The sequence below is a fragment of the Pteropus vampyrus genome, unplaced genomic scaffold (genome assembly GCF_000151845.1).
Source record: "Pteropus vampyrus isolate Shadow unplaced genomic scaffold, Pvam_2.0 Scaffold2, whole genome shotgun sequence".
Taxonomy (NCBI): domain Eukaryota; kingdom Metazoa; phylum Chordata; class Mammalia; order Chiroptera; family Pteropodidae; genus Pteropus; species Pteropus vampyrus.
Genome location: NW_011888783.1, coordinates 35,350,251 through 35,362,435, shown reverse-complemented (window position 1 = coordinate 35,362,435; position 12,185 = coordinate 35,350,251). Strand labels below are relative to the sequence as shown.

At 38.6% G+C, this 12,185-nt stretch overlaps 1 protein-coding gene across 2 annotated transcripts in view; it reads left to right on the top strand.

Annotated features, from left to right (window-relative positions):
• The window catches only part of LYPD6B (LY6/PLAUR domain containing 6B), a 73,205-nt gene that overhangs the window by 29,781 nt on the left and 31,239 nt on the right, over positions 1–12,185 (top strand). The gene's annotated exons all lie outside the window — the stretch shown is intronic.

The window sequence follows — 12,185 nt, the reverse complement described above, 5'->3', positions numbered from 1 at the left end:
TCTGCAGAAAGCAGGCAGTGGTACTACGACCGTGAGAGATGTCACATGCATCCACATAGGATGGATATCTGACAGACTTTAAAATTAGGATAGCACCTATGCTTTCAACCAATAACAACTCTACTAAAAAGAGACCTTCCCCATGTACACGCCCACTATCCCCATGCCCTAAAACGTCCAAGCATTCTTACTTTGAAATGTCTCATCTGCTTTCATCCTTAGTTGAATTGTTTGGGGATATTTGAAGTAGATCAATTCAGCTGTGTTTGCATTTTCTAGAACATGAAAAATGATGTTTCAGTTATTACATGTGGAGAGACGAGGAACCAGATGTACAGCCCGGATTTTTAGACTGCAGGTGGAACTGGCAGCATCAGTAGCCAGAGAAACGGCCTCCAAGCATGTGAGCTGAGTCAATTTGATCCGTGCCACATGGACAGTATAAATCTGGAACACCACAACAGCAGATTTCTTCAAATGCATTTCCAACCACTCATTTGGTGGAAAAACTTTATTTTTCCACTGTTGGACCTCTCTTTCCATCTAATGTGTAGCCAATTGGCTAAGAGAGTAACACAAAGCTGGCCAGGATTCTGTTTTTAGTGTTTTGGCAGGAAAGAGAGGTTTGTTATAATTGGTAACTTCTCAGTTCTTCCATCTGGCCCTTTCCTCCTATCCCTTATTTCCCTTCACCTTATTTCTTTGGGGGGCAGTAATGTTGCTTTTTATTTAGAAAGTGGATGTAAATGGCCAATGGTGACAAAAGAGCTCATGCATTGCTTTTTGGTTTAGAGGGTGGACTTTTGGGGAGTCGCCAGTAGGAGGCTTTGCAAGGGAGTGGGAGAGATGGCTGATGCTCTGTGAACAAATCTCATATCTGCTGGGCACTTCATTGTGCATTTCCTGCAATGAGCAGCTTCAGCAAGCTGTACAGAGAGCCTGTTCATAGAGCTGAGGGCGGTTTAGCTAAATCTTCCCCAACCTCCCGCCCCCCTGAACAAGAAAGCTCAGTGTCAGCTTTTTATACTACATGGCCCTATCTCCTTCCTCCACAGGTTTCTTTGCCACAATTGAAAGTGAAAAAAACTGGAAGGGAGCGAACATTTATTGAGTGCTTCCTGTAGGCTAGGGGTTAGGGAACATAGTTTATACTTAATTCATTTAATCCTCACTGTTTCTTTTCATTCACTTGTTACCACAGCCCTGAACTTTAAATTTTCTTGTTCTGATTTATAGATGAGGAAACTGAGACTCTAAGAAGTTAAGCAACTTAGGCTAACCAGTTCCCAACAGGGACGATCAGAGCTTAAGTTCAGGATCTGAACAAGGTTTTCTTGACTCCGGTTAAATCCAGGATACACTAAACCTTGAGAATAACCTGTGTTCCACTGGGGGCTGGAGCTTTAACTACTCAGGCTGAGAAGCAATTAGGCTTCTTGCAGCACAGCCTTTTTATGTGGAATGCAACATGCAGACAGACAATGGTTCATTGTTCTTTCCTTTATTGCCGTCAAATGATGTCAGAGCTGTATTGAAATTTTAAAATATTATAAAGTCAGCATCTTTTCACCACTGTGATCTAGAAGTCAGTGCAAAATTAACTCAAAGTCAGTTTTCTATCATTTTACCCTCTCCTGCCCCTCCCAAATGAGACTAACCAGTGCTACTGATATGCCCTGTCCTTTTAGTACATGGCAGACAACTAAAGTGAGTAAAATTTGAGCAGAGTCTGTCAAATTTAAAGAACTCTGCATTTTTAGCAACTTCAGACAGACACTGGCAGCTAACTTACCTTGCTTTTGAAATTTTATTTTCCTTTAAACTTGAGAAATGCCTTTAATACTTTCCTCCTGATACTAATGCATTACAGCCATGGTCTTCTAAGCCAAACCTCTGTTTTATGAGGTCCTGATTCATCGGGCAATGCAGTAGCAGGTACCGACATTATATGCTGTTGTATAAGTGAAACCAGTGGATTTCATGGTTCTCTGCTTCTGGGTCATAATTCTTTGGTAACAGTGAGAATTCCAAACCTGGTGGTATACATTCTTTTCTTTCTTAACAAATAGTGTATCCCTGCACTTAAGCTAGCCAGTAGGTCTTGTCAATAAATCCATCAAAGGTGAGGCCAGTCTGCACAAAGCACACTTTACATCTCCCCCAGTGGAATGAAAGGCAGCGCTTTAGAGCTTGGTGGGACGGAAATTACTTTTCTTATCCAGCTCAAGGATAAAAGTGTACATCTATCGGATTTTATTCTTGTCTGGCTACTACAGTGGCCAAGGGATTACTTGTTTCTTCATTAGCCACTTTGTAAATATCCAAGTTTGGGGGAGAGGAAAGAAACTTCCAGCTACACCCACTGATTTCAGAATCACTGACCAGTGGCAGGCTAGAGAGCAGTGTATGCTGGGAGGCCTGATTTCCTTTCCCACAGTGATGTTAAGGGCTGTCGTTCCAGAAGAATCGAAGGGGAAGTTTGTGCATCTAGTTACCAGACCAGGGACCAATTTCTCCTGGTGTAATTATGGGTCTTCAATGGGGATTAGAAAGTGCTGCAATTATGCAGATGACTTTCAAAGGCAACACGAGATATTTTACCTCTCAAACCAATCTCAGTAACTCGGAGCAGCTAGCTGACAGTGCCAATAACTATTGTAAAATCTAGAGCTTTGCTATTGGTGAATTGCTCATGAAGCACAGAAAGCTGCATAACTTACTATAAGGAGATTTTATATTTCTGACAGGGGGTGATTTAGGAAAAAAAAGAAAAAAAAGGCTCTATTGCTCAGATCAGCACATATGCCACAGACATAATTTTTTCTCCCAGATTTCTAACTGGGATATATTACTGTCTGCAGTATTGGTGAATGCTGGAAAGGTCATTCTGGTTTGTTATTTTTTAAACGAGGCATTCTGAAGATGGGGGAGTTAATCAGTTCACAGAGAGCTGTTGATAATTCATAACTTACAGCCCCTTTTGGAAAGGTCTCTTGCCACTAATGTCACCGTAAGCAAAGTCACAATCTTCTTAGAATTCTCCATCTTGAAATGGTCACATGCAGTCCTGTTGTACTGTTGGTTTATATATCATCTGTATTCACTCCAGTTTTCCTAAATTTATAACCAGTAGCATACTTAGTTTAGGAGTTCTTATGGTTAGATTGGATAATTCCCAAAACTGGTAAGAAATCTCTCAACCTCAGTTAAAATGGAAGCAGCTGTATCTTCAGTAGAAGTTTTCTACGAAATTCTATCACTTTTGTTTGTTTTTCTTAACAATAAGAAATAGAAAGGAAATATTAGAATTGGAAAGTCTGTCCCTTTGTAACTAGCAGGAAGGTGGGTTCTGGTCTGGGAAGATTTAGTCAGTTTTGCTGTCAAAGAAGAAAAATGCTCTAGCTTCGAGAAAGATACTTTGTTCGATAAACACGGTTAAGGTGATGGTAGGCCCTGTGTGAAAAAGTGAAGGGAATACTTTTTTATGATTGGAATACAAAAAGACAGATTTACTAGGTGCTCTGCTGGGCTTTCTCCCACTAAAATTCCAGATTCAGCGATATAACATTGTACCTGCTATTGCAGGATCTATTCCAGATCCTGCAATAGCAGGTACAATGTTATATGCTGTTATATAAGTGAAACCAGCAGATTTAATGATTCTCTGCTTCTGGATCATAATTCTTTGGTAACAGTAAGAATTCCAAAGCTCTAGCACTTCTTTATCTTCCTCAAGGCACCACACATCCTTTTCTTAAGATGTGTTTTGTTTGTTTGTTTTGTTGTGGTGGTGGGTTGGTGGCTTTTTGTTTTTGGTTTTATTTTGGCCTTTGCGTTAGTCTCTGAAATGAGACTAAAGTGAGAAAAAAAAAGAAGTGTCAAAATATGAGCAAGTTAGAGAAAAGTATTAACTAGGTCCTTTTCTTATTAGAAGCACTGTAAGTTTCATTTGTTGGCAGGTGGCTTAACACTGAAACTTGGCTACCTGGGCATGTACTGCTCCTGCTGCTCTGAGGCCCAGCCAGGCTGCATGTGTGTGGGGCCTGCATCCCTAGCCCATCCCTGCCTCCTGTGCTGATCTGCTTAGGGCACCAGGACCGGCTCTGCCACAGGCGAATAAAGAGCCTACAGGGAATCCTGGCCTGGGAACTTCAAAGGACATTAAATGATTTTTGTTTTTTAGATCTCATTTGCCCAAATTTCACTCCCCCCAACTTTATCGAGGTAAAATTGATTTAAAAGTTGACAAAATTGTATTAATGTGTACAACGTAATGATTTGATATATGTATATATTGTAAAATGATTACCACAATGAAGTTAATTAACATCTCTATCACCTCACATACTTACCTTTTTCTTGTGATGAGAACTCTTAAAAATCTGTTTTGTTTTTTTTTTTTAGCAAATTTCAAGTCTATAATACAGTGTTTTTGATTATAGTTACCATGCTGTACATCAGATCCTCAGAACTTATAACCAAAAATTTGTGTGCTTTAACCAGCATGACATCATTCTCCCTACTCCCCAATCCCTGGCAACCACTCTCTGGTTCTATGATTTTGACTTTTTTTAGATTCTATATATAAGTGAGATTGTGCTATGTTTGCCTTCCTCTGTGTGGCTTATTTCACTTATCGTAACATCCTCAAGATCTGTCCGTGTCACAAATGGCAAGATTTCTGTTATTTTTATGACTGAATAATATTCTACATGTATCTATCACGAAATTATATACCACATTTTAAAAATTCATTCATCCATTCATGCACACTTAGGTCATTTCCATATCTTGGCTATTGTGAATGATGCTACAATGAACATGGGGGTGTAGATAGCTCTTGGAGATAATGATTTCATTTCCTTAAAATTTATACCTAGAAGTAAAGCTGCTGGATCATATGGGAATTCTATTATTATTATTATTATTTTTTTGAGGAACCTCTATACTATTGTATTACATAGTGGCTGCACCAATTTACATTCCCACCAACAGTTTTTCTCCATATCCTCGCCACCATACATCTTTTGTGTTTTTGATGACAATCATTCTGAAGGTGTGAAGTGATAGCTCATTGTGTTTTGATTTGAAATTTCCTGATGATTCATGATGTAGAGGACTTTTTCATGTATCCATTGGCCATCTGTATGTCTTCTTTGGTAAAATGTTTACTTAAGTCCTTTGTCCATTTTTTATCATATTTTTATTTATTTATTTTTGCTATTGAGTTGTATGAGTTCCTTATATACTTTGGATATTAACTTATTAGATATTGATTTGCAGATATTTTCTCCCATTCCATAGGTTGCCTTTTCATTTTGTTGATTATTTTTGCTGTGAAAAAGCTTTTCCAGTTCCTAATTTCCAGTTCCCAATTTCCAGTTCCCAGAAGCAGTTGAAAATGCATCTCAAGTGGCCTCAACCCCCTGCCCTCCCCGTGACCTTGAACCAGGCACTGCACCTCTGTCTCTCTTACTTCCTCATTTGTCTGGGATTGGACTAGATCAGTGGCTTTTCAGATGTTTTAAACTATGGAACCCTTTACCCAAGTGAAATTTTATAAAATACCTCAATAAAAGTAATTTTACAAAATTAGACCTATTCTCATTTAAATATGGATGAAGGACCCTGACCCTACTCAAATCTTCTTCATCTGTTCAAACTCCAACAGGCCTGTGGAGCCACTTCCTGCCTCAGCCTGATAACAGGCTGGCTGAGGTAGGAAGTCACCCTAAACCAAGGCCTAAAAATGAACGTAATGTTACCTTTGTCAATCCCGAATTCTGGACATAGCATATCTCACAAATTTTAAGTCAACCAACCTAAAATGGCTTAATTCATAATAAATTTTGAGACCAATCTCTTATACGCCCTGTTCCTTGTAACCAGAGTATTTTTAGTTTTGCTGTTGTTCAGTGATGTACAAATGAATGTGGGTGATGAATTCTGTAAAGCATGCCTACCTAAATATCTCAGAATTATTCCAGGTCCTCCACCATCCCCTCCTGGATTTCAGAAACCCAGACTCTTTGCCCCCCACCTCCCACCCTTCTAACCCCTCTACTACATGAACACCATACCAATTTTCTTAATCTCTGTATTGATCACGTCAGTCTCCTTCAAAAAATAGTCTCATTGTTTGAAAGACCGAAATTCAACTCTGGACTCCAACTTTCTGAAAGTTCATTGATTATTTAATTTTCCTATCAGATTCCATTTCCCACTACTTTCTAATAGTCATCCCATTTCAGTAAGTCATTCTCTCTCAATGTTCTGCTTCCAAGTCTGTGATCATGCTCTTTGCCCATGTCTCTATTTTTCTTTCCTCATGAAGACCTTATATCCTTTATAGCTCACCCTTCAAGTCCTTCCACACACCTGCTTCTCCCTTCCCAGGTACTTAGCCAGGAGGCAGCATGATGTGGCAGCAAAATTACAGGACAGGGAGACAATTCTAGGACTACTATCTTGGAATTCTGTTTATTTGCAAGGTGCCCTAGGCCAAGCCCCTTTACTTCTTTGGGTCACAGTTTCCTTATCTGTAAAATGGGATTAATAATACAATATCTCCCTTGCCTGTGTGGTTATAAGAATCAAAAGAGGTATTGTATGAGAATGTACTTTATTTAATTTAAGCACTCTTCATTTTTCAGGTTTTGTTCTTAGATAGTAGGATATCATTATGAGTTATTATCATATATTAAAAACTATAGCACTCATTTTAATGATTAATTGTACTCTGCCTGGTGCTCACTGTGGTCATCTCATGCATTATATGTAGTCTCACCAGATCTTTAGGTCAGAGATTCTTCTTATATTTAAAATATAACTTCAGTAGAACTCCACAGTTGTTATCACAGTGCTGACCATAGTAGCTACTTCGGGTGGATTTGTTTAATAGGATTTTGATCTCTGATATTTCCCAAGAACCTACTATTTTTAGTGTGTTGAAAGTAGAGGTCATTTAATTAAGAAGGATACTTGAAATTCTGGCATCCTCCTAAAGCAAGATTGAAATTTTAAATGGACGTGGAAGACTTCGGAAGCAGGGAAAATAAATTGAGTGAGATACTCTCGGAAATTAACCCAAGGTGCAACTCAGATCTAGGACCAGTTGTGATGAGTTTGGCAGCCAGTCCTCTGTCAGCATAGCCTTTTAAAAATCTTGTAGGTACTTCCATGAACAGGAAGAAAATCCCAGTGGGTGAGGATGCCACCCAGACAATCAGAACTATACTGGAATTCACCAAGGTAGCCGCTTCAGTTCAAAATAGCAAAAGAGCCCTTTGCTGGCTTCAGGAGATTACATATTTTAACAGTCCACATGACTTTGCATTCAACTTTTTCCTAGTCAAATATGTTCTCAGAAAATAGGTCCTTGTATTAAGTTATGTTCATTGTAAGAGTGAATGCTCTTAGCGCTTCAGTACGTGAATGGCAAATACTTCTTCATGTATGTGAAAATTATTTTATTTTCAATCACAGGGAAATATATCTTTTTTTTTTTTTTTGATAACTAAAATGCCTTCAGGAAAGAAACGTATGTTGTGATAAACTCTCATGAGACGGGGCTAGGTCATGCTAGGTACGTCTTACTACACTGGAGATTTAATTTGCAATGGTTAAGCTGGTGATCAGTAAAACTGGTCTCCCCCACTCCTTGAAGCTTGATACTTCTAGTGTATCTTATGCTTCTGGAATAACTGAACTTCGTTGGAAAGGTGAAAGTTCTCAACCAAGAATTGGGGACTTGGGAGCTATGGCGTTTGCTGAAAATTCTCAAAGTACCAGCATACCCAGGTCCTAGTTTAGGATATGGAAACGGAGCCTCAACATGAGAGCTAATCAGTGCTGCAAATCTAAATCAAATTATCTGCACCTGCTAATTTATTCGGGAAAGTCTCAGCCAACATGCTTCCTTTTTTTTTTTTTAAGAAACAAACAAACAAACACTTTTTTTTTCTTGAGGCATTTCCTCTACTTGGCCAAACTAAAAGTTTATAGATTTGTTCTTTGAAGATTTGCTTATTTCTGGGAGCTTCCTGCGTGGTTTCAGCATAAATACCGTTTCCCTACAACTGCCAGCCACAGGAATCACTAGCATTTTTAGAAAAGTAAATGTAGCAGAGTTAGTAACATTCCATAGCCCATTGTCCCTATAGCAACTGCCATGTGCTTGCTATTATACTTGGACTGCCTTCATCGCTATATTCAAATCACTTTAGGGCATGGACTATGTGTTAAGTTTTTATTTCTAGTTTTTCATATAATGCATAGTAAGTATTCAAAGATGCTTATTAAATGAATAAAATAGATATGTATATTTTGTTTAAAAGGTTATTTAATATTTTCTCAGCTAAGAAAAACCCCAAAGATAAAGTTGGATTGATGATGCCAAAACGTGACACTTGTAATCCAAAGCTCAGCATAATTACTTACACAAAAACAAGCCAAATACATGGACTGCATTGTGTGGCCGTGCCATAGCTGCAGGATATCGCCAAGTTTTCTTGGACATGTCCTGCAGGGTCTGGTGACCGCTCTCCCACCTCACCTTTACGAGCTACCATTGCCAAAGAATATAGAGTTAACTAAAGCCTAAGCAGAGGTGACAGTTTTAATATACAACCACCTAGTAGGCCACATTAAGGCATTAAATTCCCGAGGTTCTGGAATTTTCCTTGAAGGATTTCGTAATCAAATCAAGCTTGTTAGAATATTGATTATTGCTGCTGCTACTGTGTTTTCCTGGTGGAAACTCTTGATTTCACGTCACTTTGACACTTCTGTATTTCAACTTCTATTTCTCTCGCTTTCTCATACAGACTTGCAACCTTTAACTGTTTAAGTCAATGGTGAGAAATCAGATAAACTTTGCTGTAAAATATGTGCTAGCACTGGCCATGTCTTTTCAGTGTTCTCATTTAAGCATAGTATGAGATATGTCCATCTCCTATACAAGTATTTTTTCTTATTATTAAATCCATTGTTCCAAAAAGTGCTTGTTAAAAGAAAACATGACCTTACGTTCATACTTCCTTTCTTCATTCCGCAGTATTCAGCAAACATTTGGGCCCCTGCTCTGTGCCAAGCCCATTGCCAGAGATGAAAGACTACTCCTGCCTTCAGGGAGCTTGGGTGAGAGATGGAGACAGATCCCTCCCTTTGCACACATGGTCCTCTTTCCATTGAATAATCTGATGTCCTGGTCTGAATGGTAACATGGGCTCCTGGGGCACTCAGGGATTACAGACAAGGTTTTTTCAGTGGACCGGTTAAAGAAATCTTCGAGGAGAATCATAAGGGTCTGAAGTCTCAGACTTGAACCTGGAAACATAGCAGCAGTGGTTACAATCTGCTGACACACTGTCCTGGGACAGGGAAGGAGTGTTTTAGGCCAGCCTGCCCTCCCACCAGCAGTGCCGGAAAATATCCTTGATTAGAGCAATTAGATTTACTCCCTGAGCCAGTTCATAATTTGCTTAATCATAGTCACTTCACTGAACTGTGGTTTTGGTTTTAGGGCTTTTAGAGAAAAAAAATGCAAAGTTTGGTGAAAGGAAAGGCAGCAATTAGAGAGAGAGAGAGGGAATTCAGATGGATACTCTTCACTGACTAGTTTGCTGTTGGCAGAAAAGAAGGCAAATGATATCTATGACCAGGTGTAAATATAAGGAAGCTGATTTGGAAAATGGGTCCTTTGAGTCTTATTTGGGTGAGAATCATTGAGATCACAAAAGGAAGCAGCTGGTAAGTTCCGGAAACCTTTTTGTGTTAGCCCAGAATTTGAATAATGCACTAAATGGAGTGTAGTGCATATATTTAAATATTTATGTACAAATGGTTGGCATTTCTTAGCCTGCTCTGCCATGGTCCCATGACTTGACACAAATGCTTTTAAATGATCATTTTCTAGATGCTAGAAAGGCATCCTACAGAAGAAGATGAGAATCACAGCAAATCAAAGAAAGAAAATGAAGAAGAGACTATTATAAAGAAAATATGTCCATTATAGCAAACTATATTTAGGAAGTTTTGAAGGCACTATTGTATAAGAATTAAGATGAAGGAGTTTGGAATTGGGCGAATTTAAATTCTATGTATGATTTACTAGCCTTGTAGCCTTGGATAAGTTACTTATCCTCTCTTTAAACTTCAATTCTTTCTCTGTAAAATGAGGATAATAATAGTACCCATCTCGTAGGGGTGTTGTGAGAATTAAATGGATTAATGGTGCTAGGTGCCTGACACCAATAAGCCCTCAATAAAATGTTAGCTTAAAAAGGAGGTTATTCTGCACAAGGGCATGTGGAGGAAATCATTAGCAAATCGTTGGAAAGAGAAGGAACTTTTTTTTTTAGGGACTGAGACTATGGCTGTGAGCAAAGAGATGCCTGGCACATAGTAGGTACTCCATAAATATTGATTGGAAACTGAATAAATGTGTTTAGTCCATTTAGAGTATATAAATTGGGTAATTTTTTGAAATAAATTTTAAATGTACATTTTAAATGAGGGAAGTATAGGGGAAGAAATACTGGGTGAAAATTTTGAGTGTGGCAAAGGTGTATTTTTCAAATAATTAGCCAGGAAAATGTTTGTCCACTTATTTCCCATTAAGCGCACAGAGTTTGATTCCATTTGCTTCTCTAAGATCAAATAATTCAAGGGACATTTTTGTCATGTTCTAGATGATCTCCTCCTGGGTGCAGTGCAGCGTTCTCGCTTCCTTTGCTCTCCTGTTTGCATAGTGTGAAAAAGACACACCGTAGAAGAGAGACAAGCACACATTTAAACTTCTGATTATAAAACATTGTTTTCTCTTATTTACGTCCAGATCATGACAGTTTAATATTCCCCTTACGATGGAAAATAGAGGCTCAGAGGTTCTAGATCCTGGAATTTCACTGCATCCCTTATTTGTTCTTTTATTTGTAAATAGGCCCTGCCCAGGGTCTCTTCTAAACCATCTTGTCAAAACGTGGGCTGGTTGGTTCCATCCTTGGCTATGTGCAGTGTCTTCCTCTGTTCCCCAGTATTTCAAGTCCTGGCATAGAGGAGGAAAGGGATTGATGTTCTCTGCCTAACCCTAGGCTGAAGTCGTTTCTCAGACATGGAACAAAACACTGCCTTTGGAGGAAGATGTACAAATTTGCTGAGGAAAGGAATGAAGTTCAGGGACCTCCTTTATGTAAATCATTCTACACTAGTGAAGTCAAAGTTATGAAAATAAATTATTTCCATTTGTACCACAGTTAGTCTAAGGAAAATGGTGACAGGATGTATTCTGTAACTTCTCCGGAGGTAGCCCTGGAAGGCTGGCTCCAACGGGAGAGTTTTAAACATATCTCTGAGGTGTTACATGCAGGTAGCTAATATTTCTTGAGCTTGTCCTATCTTTGTGACATTATTCTAAATATTTGAGACATATTAACTCACTCACTTGAAGTCATTATTTTTTTTATTATCTTTTTTTTGCAATGAGGAAACTGAAGCAAAGGGAGGTTAAGTAAGTTGCTCAGTGTTGGCCCTAACTTTTAACTCAGCGATTCTACATGTAAGGAAACTGAAATGCTGAGAAATAGTCCAGGATGGCAAATATTTAGCTCGTTCACTCAGGTAACTAGCAGAATTTCCCCCCTTGCTATATGTGCACAAGTAACCATTGCATCATTTCCTAAGGGTTGTAGCCCCTTCTCACAGATGAAGCCTTCATGCTAAGGGCTAAGGGAGAGGCTTCCCAGGCCACTGCCCCTTGTCAACTTGAAAGCTTGAAATTTGGAATCTCAGAACCTCAAGTGGAGTCACAGGAGATGTTGACTTCTCACATTTCAAAGAGCCTAACAGAAACTGTTTATTTAGGGTTAATAAAACTGTGGCTAATGAGTATATAAAAACTTTTTTTGCATTTGTCAAAATTGTATACATCATGTTAACGTAATAACTAATAATAATAATGTAAGTTATTTCATGTGGATCAGACACTTCATGGCAACTATGCATTTTTAATCATAAAAATAGATAATTATCTTCTCCATACAGTTTAGATAAATCCTTCTAAACATGGAGTCTGGGTCTCAAGGGGGAGCAAGATAGAAATGGACCTTGTGGATGAAAAACTTAGCATCTGTTAGTCTATGGTGTAAGAGAGATGTGTTGCTTGCTAATGGTCAATGATTATAATA